The 18,066-nt window shown below is 42.1% G+C and overlaps 1 protein-coding gene across 3 annotated transcripts in view; it reads right to left on the bottom strand.

The window, feature by feature from the left end:
• Positions 1-18,066, bottom strand: part of Atp8a2 (ATPase phospholipid transporting 8A2) — a 480,046-nt gene that overhangs the window by 71,776 nt on the left and 390,204 nt on the right. The window lies entirely within an intron of this gene.

The following is an 18,066-nucleotide window of genomic DNA, read 5'->3' as shown; positions in this document are numbered from 1 at the left end:
GGATTTGGGGCCACTGAGACTGGTGGGTAAAAGAGTGATGTAAACTTTCTTTTAGGTCAGAAGATCAGCATCAGCACAGCTATCAGGAGGAATCAGAAGGGCAGGCAATGCTCTCTAGGAAAGCTGAGCTAGTGGGGAAGTCTGGCATTGGGAAGCATCACTGTGTGCTACAGAAGAGAAGGGGAGGCTGGAAGAGGGAAAGTTTCCCAGGGGAAGTTATACCGAAACAGAAGAGGTGTAGGTTCAAATTAAAATAAAATGGCAGAGACATCTGGAAGACTCGACCTGGAGCTGCAGTAAAGAGCTGCCTGCATGCTTGGATGGAAATGAGGTGATTTTCAGAGGAGTGAGAACCACAGTCAGATGCAGGGCTGAGCTAGGGGTGAGGACATGGCTGAGCAAGGACAGAATTCCCATGGGAGCAGCCGAGAGTCTCTTGGGATTGGAGCCAGAATGGGGAGACAGTGTTTGCAAGGCTTCACTTGCAACTTGAAGTTCCTGTGAAATCAGGACTCAGGAGTATCTCCCCTCCTCAGGGTACAGTTCTCAGCACTTAAGAGCATATACTGCTACAACTTAAGAACAAAACCTCCAAGCCCAGTTCTTCAGATGTTTTAGGTACTGTGATTCAAAAGGAGACGGCACACTATGATATAAATCACAGTAATCCTAAATGGCTGGTGGTCTGAGGGTAATTTTTACAATATAGAATGTATAATATAATATATACCATCATGCTTTTAAAAGATTTCACCAGTATAAGATTTTCTAGTAAATTATTTATATCAATGTTAGTGACTATTCCTGAGTCTATGCTATGAATTTTAATCTGCCAGTTGATTATATATATATCCTAACACTGTACAGTCACCAGATATTAACATAAGTATGCTTGAGTATTTGGACTAAAAATATTTTGTGCCTGTGTGCACACACATGTGTTGTGTGGCTGTGTATATGTTCTTGTGTGTATGCGTGCACATGTGTGTGTACATGTGTACCCACAGGTACGGAAGGCAGTGGCTGACCTGGGTGTCTTCCTCAATGACTTTCGCTTTTCACCTTATTGTTTGAGACAGTCTCTCACTGAACCAGGAGCTCATGGATTTAGCTGCTCCACTGGCCAACAGAGTCTGAGGATCTGTCTGTCTCTACCTCTACCTGCACTATGGTTATAGGAATGCGCCATTACGTCAACTCTTATGTAAGTATTTGGCATCTGAACTCACAACCTCATGTTGTGCAGCAGGCATTTTACCAATTGAGTCATAACCCCAGTCCCTAGAAACATTTTAAAAAGTAAATTTTTAAATAGAGAGGACCGTAATCAAGACAATAGTCCTGATAAGCAGATAACACTTTATAACTAGCCTCTGTTCTAATGAGCTATAAGCAGGATTATGGAGGGAACTTTGCTGAGAACATGCTAAGTGTGGTGGTGCACCTTAGGACTGCTGTCACGAGGGCCAAAGCTCAGAGCCCTCAGGCTCACTCAATGGCCATCATCAAAGGTCTGGGGACCAAGACGTCCCAAGGGCACAGCCTCATGAAGTGACCACCTTTATGAATACACATGGAGCTATTTTTGTCCTTTTCTCTATCTCTCATAAACATATATACATATATGGGAACATATGTTTTATACACACACATACACACACACACACAAATAACATTAGACTTACAGCTGCCTCTCTGTTCATGTGTTCCATGTCCATGGATTAAGCTAATTATGGATGAACAATATTATTTTAAAAGTTTTCTCTGTACTAAATGCATACCAATTTTTTCTGTCATAATTCATATGGCATATGATGATGTATAAGGCATAACAATGACATATAGGGTCTTTATACCATATTAGATGTTATAAGTAATCTCGAGTGTATGTCCTACAAACACTGAAGGATAATTGTGTGTCGTGTGTGTGTGTGTGTGTGTGTATGCATGATATAAGATATAATACAATTAACCAAATGTAAATTTTATATCTAGCATGAATTAGAGGTCCTGAGAAACCACAGTTCCTAACCCCACAGTTCACTCTTGAGAGACACTCAGCCCCCACCTCCAACCCCTCAGCTCCAGGTTCAGAGTCAAGCTGAAGACAAAGAGGAGGACAGGCCATTTGCCATATGCTTAGTGTCTCAGCTAAGACCTTGACTGTGTCTCTCCCAGGCCAAGGGAACCACTCTCCTTGCACCTGCATCTTACTGAAGCTCACCTGAGCCTTTCAGGGAAAGGAGCACAGATGGTTTTAGAATGGAATGATAGCACATCCTTTAAATGTGTGTTTCATTTTTCCAAACATGATTTAAGTAATGTTCTGAAATTATTTTTATTATCTGTGATCATGCGTTATTCTGCTTTCTGATTCATTAAATGTTATTAAGTCTCCCATGGCAATCGTGCATACCAGCAGTCTTGCCAGGGTGGACACTGTCTTAGATCCTTTTCTACTGTTAACTGTTCCCTGTGTGTCTGCAAAGGCAGCCATTTACTTCAGCAATTCATTTATTGGGCCTCCTTAATGTTGGTGTCTGATGTTTTTATTTGCAAGTTTTAATAAATAATGTTCATACAATTAAAAAGCAATTCCTTATTAAGATTATAATGGAACATCAATTTAAAATAGTCATAGTAAATAATACAGTAGCCTGTTCTCTGGGACAATAATAATGTTCCAAGTGGGGCCCAAACAAAATGAAATGAAATGCACTTGTTCAGAGGAGCCCTTCTGAAACTTTTTCTTCTTGGGATACCTTTATGCCTGAGAAATGTTTATGTGACCCCAAACATATAGGTATATAAAATGGGTATGCAAGTCAAACATTTACCAATGATAAGTCATAAAAACTCATTTGAAAAATTCTTTGTTGTATATATAATTTTACCATTTACTAAAGACAAAGGTGAATTTGTATGCTGGATGCGCTTGCTTGTTTATCACACCATGAGCCAGATACAATGTGATATTTTGATGCTAAGGAATAATGGTAGGAAAACATTAAAAGACTTTGTTTTTTGTTTGTTTGTTTGTTTTTGTAATTAAGCCATTATGCTTTTATCAGAGCAGAACACATTGAATGTATGCCATAATTCATAAATAGAATATTCTCGAAGCTGAACCTGGGTGTTGGAGGCAGCATTTGTTGGCATTGCTTGGTGAGATGGTTCACACAGTGCAAGGTACACGTGGTTTGTGTTCAGAGCCAAGGCTGCGGCCATAGGATGCAACATGCAAGATCGCTGCAGAGGCACCTAGGATTCATTACACACTTGGGTTTAAATTGATTTTGGAGTGTTGCCTTTTACTGTTGCTGTGTGTGTGTGTGTGTGTGTGTGTGTGTGTGTGTGTGTGTTTGTGTGCGCGTGCGCGCACGCGCACGAGTGACCCCCATATTCATTTATGAGACCCAGATACAGGGTTGTGACCAGCATTGAAGAGCTTAGTACAGCTTTGGATGGGCTGCTGAGAGGGATGGGAGACAACTGCCAATCAAATGGACCCCCTGATTGTGTGCAGGTGTGTGGGAGTCACATAAATGTGTGTATGTGTGTGAGAGACTTATAAATGTGTGCACGCGCAATCATTTTTCCTTAAGGTAAGTCACTGTCCTTTTTCTATCATGTGACCTTCTGTTCCTTACATTCCAAGTGGGTCTTTTGGACCAAGGAGCTTATAGGTGCCCGGGTAGGAGATACGTTTTACACTGATGCATGTTCTATGCACCTTGGCCTTTCCCCTGACAAGCTGGCTCTTGGCGGGACAAAATAGCAAGGAGCAAGAACATGACTAGACTCTCGGATATTGAGAAGCATTTGTTGTCTAATCTCCGATGATAGCATTTTGCCCTGCTTGTTTCCTGTTGCAAATCCTCCTCCCTCCTATCCTATTTCAGGAACTGATGTCCCCCTAGGGACATCTCCTGTCTCCAGCATCCTGAAATATCTAGTTTCTACTCCAGTGCTCTGGGGCGCTTCCTTTGCTGTCCCTGCTTTCTGACCGGCTGCTAACCTGGCACACACTTCCAGTTTATTTATGAGTTTGGCCAAAATCTCCACTTGATAAAAGGCATCCCCAGTGATTTAAAAGCACTCTGTAGATAATCATTCCCTTCAAATGGCCCCATTTTCTTATTTAGTTTCATCTTTTCTCTTTGCAGACAATAGCCTTTTGGGGCTTCGAATATTCAAAGACAAAAATGTATTTTTTAGTATAATGAAAGTTTAGAATTACAAGTTTTTTCCCCTCATATGTTTACAATATATCTGTTACTTTAATATGTAAAGAAATTATTTTTTTATTTAACGGGGAAACAGAAACATACCTTTCTTGCAGTATTATTAGCACAGTGACAACTCTGTTCTTTTTAAACCTTGTGATAGAATTTTTTAGAAAATTATTTAAGTCCTCATTAGTGTTTATTTATGAAACTCTATTTATATGAATTATAATTACTAGCACTACCAGTTGATTCTGCGCATTACAACACAGTACCAAGAGCAATATAGACTAGTCTAATTAGTAACAATGTATGGTGAGCAGGTCCTATAGTCGACCAGCTTTTTGAATCTCATCAGCTCTGTGACCTTGACTTAAGTTCTCTCTCTCTTTGTTTCTTCAAAAAGCACTAGTCATAAGAAAAAGATGCTTCAGGGTTACTGTGTGAGCAGATATAACCAACATAAAACCAATGCTAACATATTTGTCTTTACCTATTAGTTATCTAGTTATCAACCGGGAACTGAGTTGTCTGACCTGCAGAAGTAAGTTGAACTGATTCACTGAAGACTTAGGAGGTCTTTCTTCTTTAGTTATTTGTCTTGTGGTGTTCTTAGTACTGGGAACTAAATCCTGGGCCATGTATGTGTTAGGCACATATTCTACCAGTAACTATATAGCCTGAACCCTGTAGAGTCTTTATGGGGGCTAGGGGAAAAAATAGAAAGGAAAGGAAACTTGGATAACATCATTATGTTTAACTGTATCCATGGCAACAGCCAGGACAGATGTGCCATCATTCTGGGCCAGGAGAAGACCAGAAGACAAGTTCAGAGTTTTTAGGGCTCTATCTACCAAGGGAGGTTGCTCCAGGGGGAGGGTGGCTAGATCCAGTCCCTACGAGTCTTTTCTTGAATTAAGGATAAAAAAAGTGAGATTAAAGGATTTGAATATGATTGGATAGGAAAGACATAGATGCTCAGGACAAAACAAAACAAACAAAAAAGAAATATGCATCCCAGGCACTGTACTCGCTCGCTAAGTGTCCAATATGTGACTTATGACTTTGTCTTAGAGTAATCTAATACAGGAAGTACAGAGGGTGGTGGAGATGGCTCAGTGGGCAAAGCACTTGCCATACAAGCATAGGGACCCATGAGTCAGACACGATAGCACACATATGTCACCCTATTGTTCCTACTGCAAGGTGGGATGCAGACAACAGGAAAATCCCTGAAAGCCTGCAAGGCAGCTTGCTTGGCACATTTGACACATACATACATGAGGCCAAAGGACATGTCAGGCCTCATTTTTCATGTTTCAGACAGCGTCTCTTGTTTACTATTATGTACACTGCGCAAATTAGCAGCACACCTGTGCTAGTAACCAGCTCACCCTACCCCACACTATCTCGTTCTGCCTGGGCACCCAGCAGCAAACAAGAGACCACGTCCTAAACATGGGGGAAGAGAGGACTGACACCCACGATTGTCTGATGATATCCACATGTGCACTGTGGTACACACAAACACATATGCATCATAGATACAAGATTTTAAAAAGAAATATATACAAAATATGAGTGTAGACAAATTACAGGTTAAGAGGGGATGATCAGAAATAGAAGCAATTAATTCATAAACATAGTCAATAATGATATTGGAAGGCTGGATAGACTGGATAGACTGGATAGAACAGTAGCTCAGGCATGCTACTGTCAAGCTATGGTGGCCACAAAGCACTCTGTCACTCTTATTAGGTTTAACGTCCTCTTGTGAAAGCAAAGGTCTCTCTAAGGTCGCTTCTATCTTTGTTGGGTCAAATGTCTCCAGTGCTGGCTGCACACTTTACAGTATAACCTTAGAGATGAATGCTGTGATATTTGGCATTTTACGGCATCCCATGACACAAGAGCAATAAGCAGAGAGTTGATTCATACACAGAAATGCAGCCTATGAGTGCACATATAGCTAGATGCCACAGCCCAAGTGCCAGTGTGGTGATACCTTTCTCCCTGAACATTTCCCCTCTCAGAAAGGAAGGCTGGAAGGCTGGGTCAGTGAGCCAGCCTTCTCTTTAGCTGGACCAGCTGTGTTCTGCCCCTGCGAGGGTAGCTACACTCCTGAAGGTTTGGTCTGAAGGGTGCAGAGGAGCCTGGCCAGAGCAAGGTCTGGGAGGGAGGGTTGGTTTAAAGGCACTTTGAAGATGAGTTGTGTGAAAAGTACCACACTATCATCCCTCTGTCCCCTGTCACACTTAGTACTTGTTAGAGCAAAGTTCCCATTTCCTCTCCTGCATTTAATCTGATGCACAGTTGGCAGAAATGTTTTCAAAACCAAGCCCGAGCTGATAAATAGTACTGGCTTAATGGTAATAGAGGGAAGGGCTGAGATATAACTCAAGCATGAGCTTAAGTAAATAATTACACAAAGGCTATGATTTTTACACAAAACAGTTGCAGGGAAGTGTTTCATGTTTTTGTTTTAATGTTATGATAAATGGAGCCATGCATGGCTGAGAATGATATAATTTCCATCTTGGAAGGAAACATTAGTGTTCATTTCAATACACTAAATGTTAAACCCAATGTGCTAAGCACCGTGGTTGCAAAACCCACTAAGAAAGAATCCTCTCTTTCGGCAGCTCATAACACATGGAGAGACCACAATAGCGTCTGTTTCCCATGGGACCTTCAGGGGTCAACTCAAGCAGGCTGCTGTTTCTGGTGACTTCCAACGGGGTTCTGCCAGTGGGAAGCTGTGGTAAGAGATTAGACAAAGGGAGGAGGCGAGGTTTATGTCTCTCCCCAACAGCCCATCCAGAGATCTCTAAAAGTTGCTCATGGTTTCTTTTGCACAGACCCACCAAGGTTTGAGCCCCAGGGCTCTGATAATGGTGCCTTTTGCCCTTGTCTTTCCAGTCTGGGATGGGGGTAGTCTGTTTTCACCTCTAGGTTATCTCTCATCCTCTTCTGACATCTCAGCAACTAATTCAATTGAATTCAAGTATAGTATTTTAAAACTAAATGGCCTGCCTTTTGGTCCTTGGTTAAATTCTGACTCATCTATATGACCAATGCTTTTCTAGCAGTGGGGGGCATTCTGATTCAAAGTACTATAGGGTGTTGACTATGAGGTCATTATATGAACACATAGATGAAAAATCTGAGAAGTCCTAGAGATGCAAGTATGGTCCTCAAGTGAGGTCTTGACTAGACGTCTTTATTTACTATACGGACACACACATCGGAGGAGGGGGAGGAAGGGAAGGAGCCACACACACATACGGGGGGGGGGGAAGGAGAGAGAAAGAGAGAGAGGGAGAGGGAGGAAGAGAAAGAGAGAGGGGGAGGGAAAGGGAGAGGGAGAGGGGGAGGCGGAGGGGGGGAGAGAAAAAGAGGGGGAGGGGAAGGAAGAGAGAGGGAGAGGGGAAGGGGAGGAAGAGAGAGGAAGAGGGGAAGGGTGAGGAAGAGAGAGGAAGAGGGAGAGGGGGAGGAAGAGAAAGAGAGAGACAGAGGGAGAGGGAGAGGGAAGGAGAGAGAAAGTATAAGAGCTGGATAGAGACAGAGGAGAGTCAGCAAGAAGCAATCAGAATATCTAAGGAGAAGACTTTTGAGTAACAGAAGATATCTCTGAGTGTTGCACGGCACAGCACCAAGAGAGGCCCTGGCTATCTTCTGGTGAGAAGTTGAGCAATCTAATCAGACTCTCTGGTCCTATTCTCTCATCACACAGTGGAAATGTATCCTAGACTGATGGGCTGAACTACCCATAGACTCAGAATTGCTTCCCGTTGCAGTTGAAGCCAAGCTCAGGCTTGGTGGGTCAGCCTGTGCCATCAACTAACAGCTTCCACTCTATTAAGAACCAGAGATGCCCAGGAAGATGGGACCTTCTCCATTACTGTCTCATTTCGATGTTCGCATTAACCTAGCCTAAGAGAACACAGTTTTTAGAAGATGGAGTTACTTATTGGAGGCATCCAAATAAACACACAAAGTCTCCTACAGAGACATCCTGAGCCTCACAAGTTTTTACTTCAAGGGCAAGAGTTGGCATGTAGCCTTGTGTTCTAGTTTATACACTGTCACCTTTTCTTCATGAGAAACAAGTATCTCGCTTAAGTGCTAACAGTCACTATCTTGAGTATAACTTCTCTTGATAGAAGCCTGCTTAGAGGTCAATAAATACTGGTTTTACATAACAAAAATGTCTTTGCAAGAAAGGTCAGAATGGTAGATGTGAATTTTGCTATCTGGGATTGACTGACTTTCCCCCTACTTTTCATTTTAAAAGATGCAAGTCAGTATTATATTTTGTTTCTCACCATTTAACATGTATGTGAATACGTTCCCTGAAGTTCTCTGTATGAATGACTAGTGATTTATGTAGGAAGTGAAGGCACTAGAGTCAAACAAATGGTAAATTCTGTCTATAATCTCCAGTCTACGTGATGTTAGGGTGATGATCACAGGGGCGGGACAACTGGGTTGTTACAGAGCCTGTAATCCTCACGATATTGAATAAAGTATTAGATTAGCTGCTTTGTCTTTGCAATGACTTGATAAAGTTTTAACACTGTATTTACTTTTCTCTACAACAATGAAATACCTGAAGTAGTTACTTTATGAAAAGGCAGTCTGTTTAGCATCTAGTCTGGGGAGGTGGAAGCTCACACGGCTCAGCACAGGCTCTGGCAAGGGTCCTCAGTGGGTAGCAGGAGTGAGGATCTCAACACAGGAAGCAGAGAGAAGCTGGGGAGGGCCTGCCTTTGGCTTTTATAACAACCCTCTCCAGAGATGGAACCTAGGGACCTATGAGAAATCCCTTCAATGCCTTCAAAGGCATAACTCCTCTCACTAGCCCTACCTCTTAAGGGTTTTGCTACCTTTAATAATGCCATGGTGAAGGGCAAGCTCCCACTGCATGGACCCCAGGCAACAAAACACATTTAACATAGCAAACTCTCCAATCCCTCTTGCAAAGCACAACTTAAATTTTGAAGGCCTTCAATGCTTTCCTCAGGATCCACACAGGTAGCTAAGATGGGAAGGCCCTTTTCTGCCTGAGTAAAGGGCCACCATCAGCCCCTGTGACATAGCTTCAGCGGGCAGGGGGTTATGAACACCCAGATAAAATGGGTTCTTATAACCGAATGAATGTCCTGCATGAAGTATTCACACTGCTGAATGCAGGGTCCCTATTAATAATGGGGAAGGGGCTGGGAAAAGATTTAAATACAAATTTAAGTAAATTAGATTTAAATCTAACGCCATTAGAATTGCTACAGTGAAGAATATGCCTGGCAGGGAAGGCACATTAAGAGCAAACTAATTCCATCTGATCAAGAGAGTGTCTGGTCTGGGTGGGGACGGAACATTCTAGTTGGGCAGGTCAGTCACCTGGTTAAAATAAAGGCTATCAGGCTAAAGAGATGGGGGAATAATTACCCCTTTAATGAGATGCTGCAGGTTTTCTTCCCAGAGTCTCTGTCCTCTGTGTAGCTGCTCTGGAGCAGCCAGGAGGTTTTCTTAAGAGCTGGGCTTTCCAAACCCTAAGTGTGCTTTGTTTGGTAGTTGGGGTGGGTGCCTCTTGCTCTGAAGCTATGTGTATGCCTTCCTTCCACCATGCGCCTGCTCACAGCAGCAGAACTTTTGTTCCTCTCTTCCTCCATCTTCCTTCTTGGGTCAGTTGCTGGGATTTTCAACTGATCATCCCGGGATTTTTCTTCCAATTTCTAACAAAATCCTTCTCAAGGTTCCTTTTGAGCTAATTCTTAAATTTCTTTATTTGTGAGACTAAAAACTCCAAGGGGACCCTAATTTCCCCAGTATCTTGTGGTGACTCTGGCAGGACTTTCCAAAATTTTAGATAACAGGATCAGTGTCTAAACTTCAAAGTAAGATTTTATTATGTAGTTCATACCATATTTGCATAGTCAAAGAATGTGTGTGTGCATGTGCTATATGTGTGTGTGTGCATTTTTGTTTTTGTTTTTTTTTTATAGTGCTATAGATCAATAAAGGTCTTATATGTATTAGGCACATATACTACCACTGAGCTATAGCCCTGGCACTTTTTATTTATTTATTTTTGAGTTACCATCTCATTATGCAGCTCACATCTGCTTTGAACTCACTATAGAGCACAGGCTGGCCTCAAACTCACAATCCTCCTGCTGCAGCTTCTCAGGTGGAAGGATTGAAGCATGTGCCACTGTGCCTGGCTGAATCTAAATTTTTCATTGTAAATTAGCAAATTATATTGGTATATATTTATGGGGTACAAAGGTATGATTTATGAATTCAATAATAAATGATGAAGTAAGACTAATAAATCCATCGCCTCAAATAGTTACCAGTTTTTATAGTGAGAACATTTTAAATTTATGATCTTGGGTATTCTGACAGTGCAATTCATTATACCTAACTAAAGTGATCCCATCACACTGTGTACTCTCTATGAAAAAATAAGAGCACAGCCTTCTGAGCTTGATGATTCTCTCTCCCTGCCCCTCACCTCCTGTTCCCCATACCACCACCATCACCATCCCCCCCCCCCCCCCCCCCGTGCTTCTGTGTCTTGGATTGCCTTAAATTCCACATAGAAGAGAGCACAAGAGGTTTCCCTCCTGTATTAGGTACATTTCACCAGATATACTTTTCCACTCTGTACATGTTGCTGCAAAGGACAGAATTTATTTCTTAAGGTTGAATAAGGCTGTGTAGTGTGTGTGTGTGTCTATGTGTGTGTGCGTGTGTGTGTGTGTGTGCCCATTGTCTTTGTCCATTCATCCACTGACTGACAGGTTGAGTCTGTGACTTGCCTCTTATGAATAATACTGAAATGCACATGAGCATGGAGATGTCTCTCAACTGCTTTCTTTTAAATCAATACCCAGAAGTGAGATTTCTGAATCATAGATTGGTTCTCTTTTAAACTTATGTTGTGTGTTTTTAAATAATAATTGAACTAATTTACACTCATACTGATATGGAAAACAGTATGGAGGGTCTTAAGAAAATTAACCATCGACCCACTAATCCTCCTGAATGCACACCCAAAGGAGATGAAAGCGGTGCCTTGCAGAGCCAGGTGTACCTCATGTTACCTGCAGCATTGTTTACACAGTCAAGAAGCTGAGTCAGCCCAAGTGCAGGTCTCTCTCTCTCTCTCTCTCTCTCTCTCTCTCTCTCTCTCTCTCTCTCTCACACACACACACACACACACTCACATACACACACATGCACACACACATACTCACATACACACACATAGATACTCAAACATCTGTGTATACACATGTATACATACACACATACTTACACACACACACACTCATACACACCATTCAGAAGGAGATCCTGGGGTTGGAGAGATAGTTCAATGGTTAAGAGCACTAGTTCGCAGGCAGGTTTGGTTGCCAGTACGCGCATGGTGGCTTACAACAGTTTGTAACTTCAGGTCCAGGAGATAGAGATCCCATCCATTCTTCTGATCTGTACTGGCACTGAACACATGTGGTATGGTACACTTACATATGTGTAGGCAGACACTTATACACATAAAATAAAAATAAGTAAAAAAAAAAAAAAGTTAAAGGAGATCTATCTGGCCAATTGCCAGAGTGTGGATGATGGGGGATATTATGCCAGACACAAAAAGAAAAATGTTGCCTGGTCTCACTTACAAGGGGTAGTGAGGGGGAAATGTTTAGGTGACAGGATAAAAATAGAAAATATGCAGGCTGGAGGCATGGCTCAGTGGCAGAATGCTTGCCTTGTACATGCAAGTGTAAAGCCCTAGCTTCCAGTCTTAGGACTGAAGAAAAGATACATTGTACAAAAATCTTAGCGTCTGGTTACTAAGAAATTACAGGTGCTCTTTTGTGGGACTTTAGTCTCATTAATTAAACCACTTAAAAATAGACTCAGAAGGAAACTCAAGGACCAACTGATGATTAGCTTTTGAGAGAAAAACAACAGGACAAGCAAGCTGTAGCTCTCCTGGCTTCCAGAGGAGGGCCAGGTGGAGGAGGGGGAAGAGGGAATGTCATGTCTTATTCAGTCAGGGTCCAAGAAAGCCAGCTTATACGGTAATGGGACTGCATGGCAGACTGGGGACATCAGAGAAAGTGAGATTGTCCCTAAGGTCCTGGGAATAGAAGTGGACTAGGAACATGAAGGTACAACCCCAAACTGCCTTGCTGATTTCTGCATGCTCTGACTTTTAGATGAATCCATGTGAGGAAGGCTTCTAGCCCTTTGGAAAGTGGCCTGAGTAGGCTCTATAAGGGGAAAGGCTTCAGACTTTCTCTGCCAACTACATTTTTTTTTTTTTTTTTTTTTAAATTAATCCAAGCTAGGTGAGGTAGAACACTCCCTTAATCCCAGCACTCAGGAGGTAGAAGCAAGGCCAGCTTGGTCTACAAAGTAAGTTCCAGGACAGCCAGGGCTATGTTTTTTTAAAAAAGCAAAAGGTAATCCTAATGTTTTTTCAGTCTACTTTCTTGACAATTTAATGTACAACAGGAAGACTAACATTTAAATTTGAATTAGAGATCACTGTTAGCTAAGTAATTTTTAGCTGCTTTTATTGCAAAACAAAACAAAAAGTATCTAGGGGATGGCAGGTGGGTCATAGTGACTTCACTAGCCTTTTACCATGTCACCGAATATATGTATATCATCTTGTAAACTTCAAATATACAGAATAATATTTGTTTTTAAATAACCTATACTCTCCTTCAATGATGTTCAATTTCCCTTTTCTCTGCTTTGTTTTTTTCTAAATTCCTAGGCATTGAACCCAATTCTCCTGCACAGCAGTCAAGAACAGTAAGTTTCATCCCTAACCCTGCCAAAATTACTTTTTAGAACAAATTTTTTAAAAGCCACAGTTAAAAAAGAAAGAAAGAAAAACCAAAAAACTGTGGACCCAGTCATTTACAAGTGATGGTAAGGTTTGTGCCCATTTGACCTGATGACATCTGAAACAGAACAACCCTTTCTGAAACCAGAGAGTCCAGATGCAGCTGGAAGGGGGTTGCCTGGTCCCAGGTAGAAGCAAACACGGCAGGCTTCTACCTGTCCAGCCCTCGGGCCCACACCCAACGGTGTGACCACAGAAGCCTCTCACACTGCTCAGGGCTTCAAAACTCTCTCTCCCTGGCAGCTTCTTTCTATTCTGAAGTCTCCCAGTCCAGCACAAATTAGTCCCTTCTCCTGGACTCCCACTGCGCAGCCTTGGTACATCACAGAGCGCTGGCTGAGAAAATCGCCCTTTAGTCCCGGCAAATCACTCTCTTACCTGCTCCGATGACTAGGCCTGTGCCGTTATTTATTAGGGAATGGGCGCTAGCAGTTGAGGGTCAATTATTCCATTGACCAGGCATTACAATAATTCCTGGTAATTAAAAGAGGTACTTATGTGAATCTGGATGCGTATTGAAAGAAACATTAGTCCTTTTGTCAGCTTGGCAAGTCTATTGTTCTGAGCCAGGCCCAACCAATTAACATCTTTTGCCAATCCCTGTCAGCAGGGGCTTGAAAAGAGGAGAGAAAGGGGGGCCGGTCAGATGCTAATTTAGATACAATTGTGTCAGGGTGAATGGGAGGGGTAGCTCTGAAGAAGAGACTCCAGTTTAATGAAGCAAACAGCTTGGGTCCCAGTGACCCTGCAGGGGTAATTTTAAAAGGCCCCTCTGTGTTCCTGTGCCAAAGAGCAGAGGGCCATCACAAGAAGCCCTTCCTTAAAAAAAAAAAAAAAAAATTAAGAGAGGGATAATCATCCATTTAATCTGCTCATTAAACAAATCTCTCAGGCGGACTTAACGTGAATTAGCACTTCTCTGAAAGGGGTAGCCTTGACATGCAGCAGACAGCTCAGATCATTTGGAAGGTCACAGTTTTTTATTATTATTATTATTACTATATAAGCCCAGTTGTTATTAATGTATTCATATTTGAAGAAACTGAGAAGAGACCTGCTTTTCATTCAACCTGGTGAGCAAAACAGTATGTTTTCCTAACTGGAAAACAAAAACATAAATGCTAATCAGGTCCTAGCAGAGATCAAATCAAGCCAAATAGAGCAGGCACCCTTTGTTCCCTGTTTTTTCAAATACAGAAATTAAGGGGAAAAAACCCCACTGAATTAATTGTCTTCCTCTGTGCTCTCCACCTGACACCAGCTAGGCTCACACAAGGGCCGGACACAGATGGAAACAGCCTGGTTCAACAAGAACTCATCTCTACACGGAACCTTCTGAAACCATTTTGCACGTGCTCCCGGGCCATGGGGCCATTTGTTACAGAGAACCACATCCAGGATTGGATGTCCCAAGTGGCTGAGGCTCTAAGCTTTGTGACTGTCAGGGTCTTGGACTCTTTCCCTCACTCACCTTTGGAACAGCACAAGAGCACAGCCCCGTCCCACAAATTTCCCAACCTGAACCACAGACGGTTCATCTTACATTTACTTCCTCCTTTCTAGGTACGGTGAATGATTGTGTCGAGATGGAGTGGGAAATAAGGTCTGAAGATGTAGAAAATCCCTAACTAGTCAGCCTAGAACTTCAGATAGAGGTGGCTTCCCACTGAAACCAGCAAAAAGGCCAGACTATACCACTGTCATGAGAGAAGAAGAGGGGGATGTTCAGAAACAAGTCCACATGAAAACAGAAAAGTGTACACCAAGGGTCACAGCAGCACCATTTACAAAGCCAAAAGGGAAAAAACCCCAGATGTCCATCAACAAGAGACTTCTTGAAGACGGGATTTATGAGTAAGAGGGAGGTTACTTAGCCCTAAGGAGAAATGTAGTTCTGATATGTTCTAGGATGAACCTAGAAAACACAACACTCCCTGAAATAAGCCAGGCACAACGGGAGACACCGTGATTCTGCTCATATGGGACTTATAGATTCCATAAATCCATAAAGATGGAGTAAATACATGGCAGTGATGTTACCTAAGATGATGGATGCATGTAGCCCCACTGAACTGCACAATTAAAATGGCTAAGAATATTAGAATTAATATGACATAAAATGTGACATAAATATATATGAATAAATATGTCATATTTATTTTACTAGCTACATTTTGTGGGTAACTCATACCATTAAGCCTCTGAAGCAATTATGGGAGATAGTTGTTATTATAGTAACATGATCTGTAAAGATGTTTAATACATGTAATTTATAAAAGATAATTGTAAGAAACTCAATCAGTAAATATATGGTAGAACTTTTATACATAGCTAGGATGGATATGGTTTAAAAAAATATGTAGTGTGTGTATATTACCAGTAAATAAGAATCTTCAAAGCTGGAGGTTTGTACCATGAAATCTAAACATTAAAAGAGGTCAGAGGCATTACAGTGGCTGCTCAGTCTTTAGCTCCCCTGCAGTGTGTTCAATAAACTATTCAAGAAGGGGGGGAAACCTAAACCAAACCCTAAAACTTTAAGAGCACGATTCAATCATAGGCACATACACATTATCCAATTTTTCAGACTCAACATTATTTGCTTCTATCTCCATCCAAATAATACCCCCGCTCTATGGGCTTGTTACATAACATCTAAGGCTTCTGGTGCATAATTATTTAACAGCACAGGGTCCCCTACTGTCCCCAAGAGGAAACTAAAGTGCTGCATGCAGGAGTCCCCTCTGAAGTCACTTCTTTTGAAGCCAGCACAGTTGGTACTTAAAAGTTTTTTTCTGTTTGGAGCTTGCTGCTAGAATAGTAAGTCATGTCAACTTTAGCTCAGTTCCCTTGAGACCCGAACCAAGTGAGGCCTGAAGTCACCAGTGGTCTAGCAACTGTAGCAGCCATAGGGTGTCTGGAATTTGTCAAGTGCACTGAGCCTTAAAATGGAACAGCTGCTGTGGAATGCTGCTACAGGACACCAAGGAGGACTTAGGTCTCCAGGACACTCCTGTGTATTCCAGGGATGGAGGACAAGCCTGCTCTAGCACAGGAGAGCAGCATCAAGACTGACTAATGGGGAGCCTCTAAAGTCCTGCACAATAACCAGCTGGACAGGACTGCTCAGTTGGTGAAACTGTTTGACATACCCAAATCATTGTGACCATGGGCCTCAGGTGTTTAAGCACTGAACACACTGTGACTACTGACTTAGAGAAAATGCTGGGCTAAAAGTCTGCTATAACAAATACAGGAGCAAACTAGTGTGTCTATAAACATGTTCCCCCTGAAAAGACCCACAGAGCAAGAGCCAGAACGCTAACTGTAAGTAAGCCCTCTGCGGTTTCACACTGTGGTGCTTTAACTATTTTAATTTCAACCAATCATGGGGGGATCCAGACTGTTTGTCTCTCTATCTTTTTGTTTGTTTGTTTGTTTGGTTTGTTTTTTGTTGTTGTTTTTTTGTTTTTTTGTTGTTGTTTTTTTTTTTCGAGACAGGGTTTCTCTGTGTAGCCCTGGCTGTCCTGGAACTCAGTCTGTAGACCAGGCTGGCCTCGAACTCAGAAATCCGCCTGCCTCTGCCTTCCAAGTGCTGGGATTAAAGGTGTGCACCACCACACCTGGCGTCTCTCTATCTTTAAATGAACAAAGAAAAAAATTTTTTTTGGACACAAAATGTCAGCTGACTCTAAAATAAAAAGCAAGGCAGTTGTAGAAAAGCACCTTCTAGATCCTTCTGTAGCCTGAGGGGTAGAGGGCTAGCTTCAACCTCTAGCACCTACCTCCCCTGTCCTCCTCAATTAAAAAATAATAACCCAACTTTTATACAGAGCAAGATCTGTTTCCTTTATTTTAGATTACCTTTATAAAGCGTAGATTCTCATGCAAGCACCCAGCCGGCAAGCCCGCTCTGTGCTCCATATTCCCCTCAGTTTATTCTGAACTGTTAGCATGATGTGGCAGCTAAAAGCATAGTGGTCTTACTTGTGGGAGACATAAAATTAAGATTTAAGAAAAAAAAGTAGGAGGTTTGGCTGTAAGAAGCATGAAGAAAGCTTGTAACGGCAAAAAGAGAAATGAATTCTCGATAGGATTGCTAATTAAGGAAGGTTTTAATTGTTTCTCTTTAGGAAGTGCCATTGTTGTTTTAAAGTTCAAAGGCTGAAGGCCCCTTAAAGGCTCTCTGTAGGCACTCATGAAATGGTTGTTAAGTGGCTAAGTCCAGGGTATGCAGGGCCTCTGTCACCCAGAAACCCACTGATGTATCTATATGACGAACATCATTTGGCCATAAACAAAGAATAAAATCTTATCATCTGTGATAACACAGCCACCATGTTAAGTGAAATAAGCCAGACACAGGAAGACAAATACTGTATGAACTCACACACATTTTGTTCTGATTAGTTCTATGTCAACTTGACACAAGTTAGTTATCTGGGGAAAGGAAGCCTCAATTGAGAACATGTCTCACCGTCAGATTGTACCAGGCAAGCCTGCAGGGCTTTCTAAAATTAGCAGTTGACGTGGGAGGGCTCAGTCCATGGTGGGTGGTGCCACCCCTGGACTGGTGGTCCTGTGTTCTATAAGAAAGCAAGCTGAGCAAGCCATGGGGAGTAAGCCTGTAAGTAGCACCTTTCCACGGTCTCTGCATCAGCTTCTGCCTCCAGATTCTTGGCTTGTTTGAGTTCCTGCCCTAATGTTACTTCATGACAGATTGTGATGGGGACATATAAACCCCCTGTCCCCTGAAAATGGCTTTTCTCCCTAAATTGCTTTTGGTCATGATGTTTATCACAGCAATAGAAAACAAACTAGGACACATGTGAATGCTATGAAGTTGATCTCACAGAAGATGTGGGCAAGAATGGTGATGACCAGAGGCTGGGCGATGGGGTGGCGGTGGGT

The sequence above is a fragment of the Arvicanthis niloticus genome, chromosome 3 (assembly GCF_011762505.2).
Source record: "Arvicanthis niloticus isolate mArvNil1 chromosome 3, mArvNil1.pat.X, whole genome shotgun sequence".
NCBI lineage: Eukaryota > Metazoa > Chordata > Mammalia > Rodentia > Muridae > Arvicanthis > Arvicanthis niloticus.
This window is presented reverse-complemented; position numbering and strand designations above follow the sequence as displayed.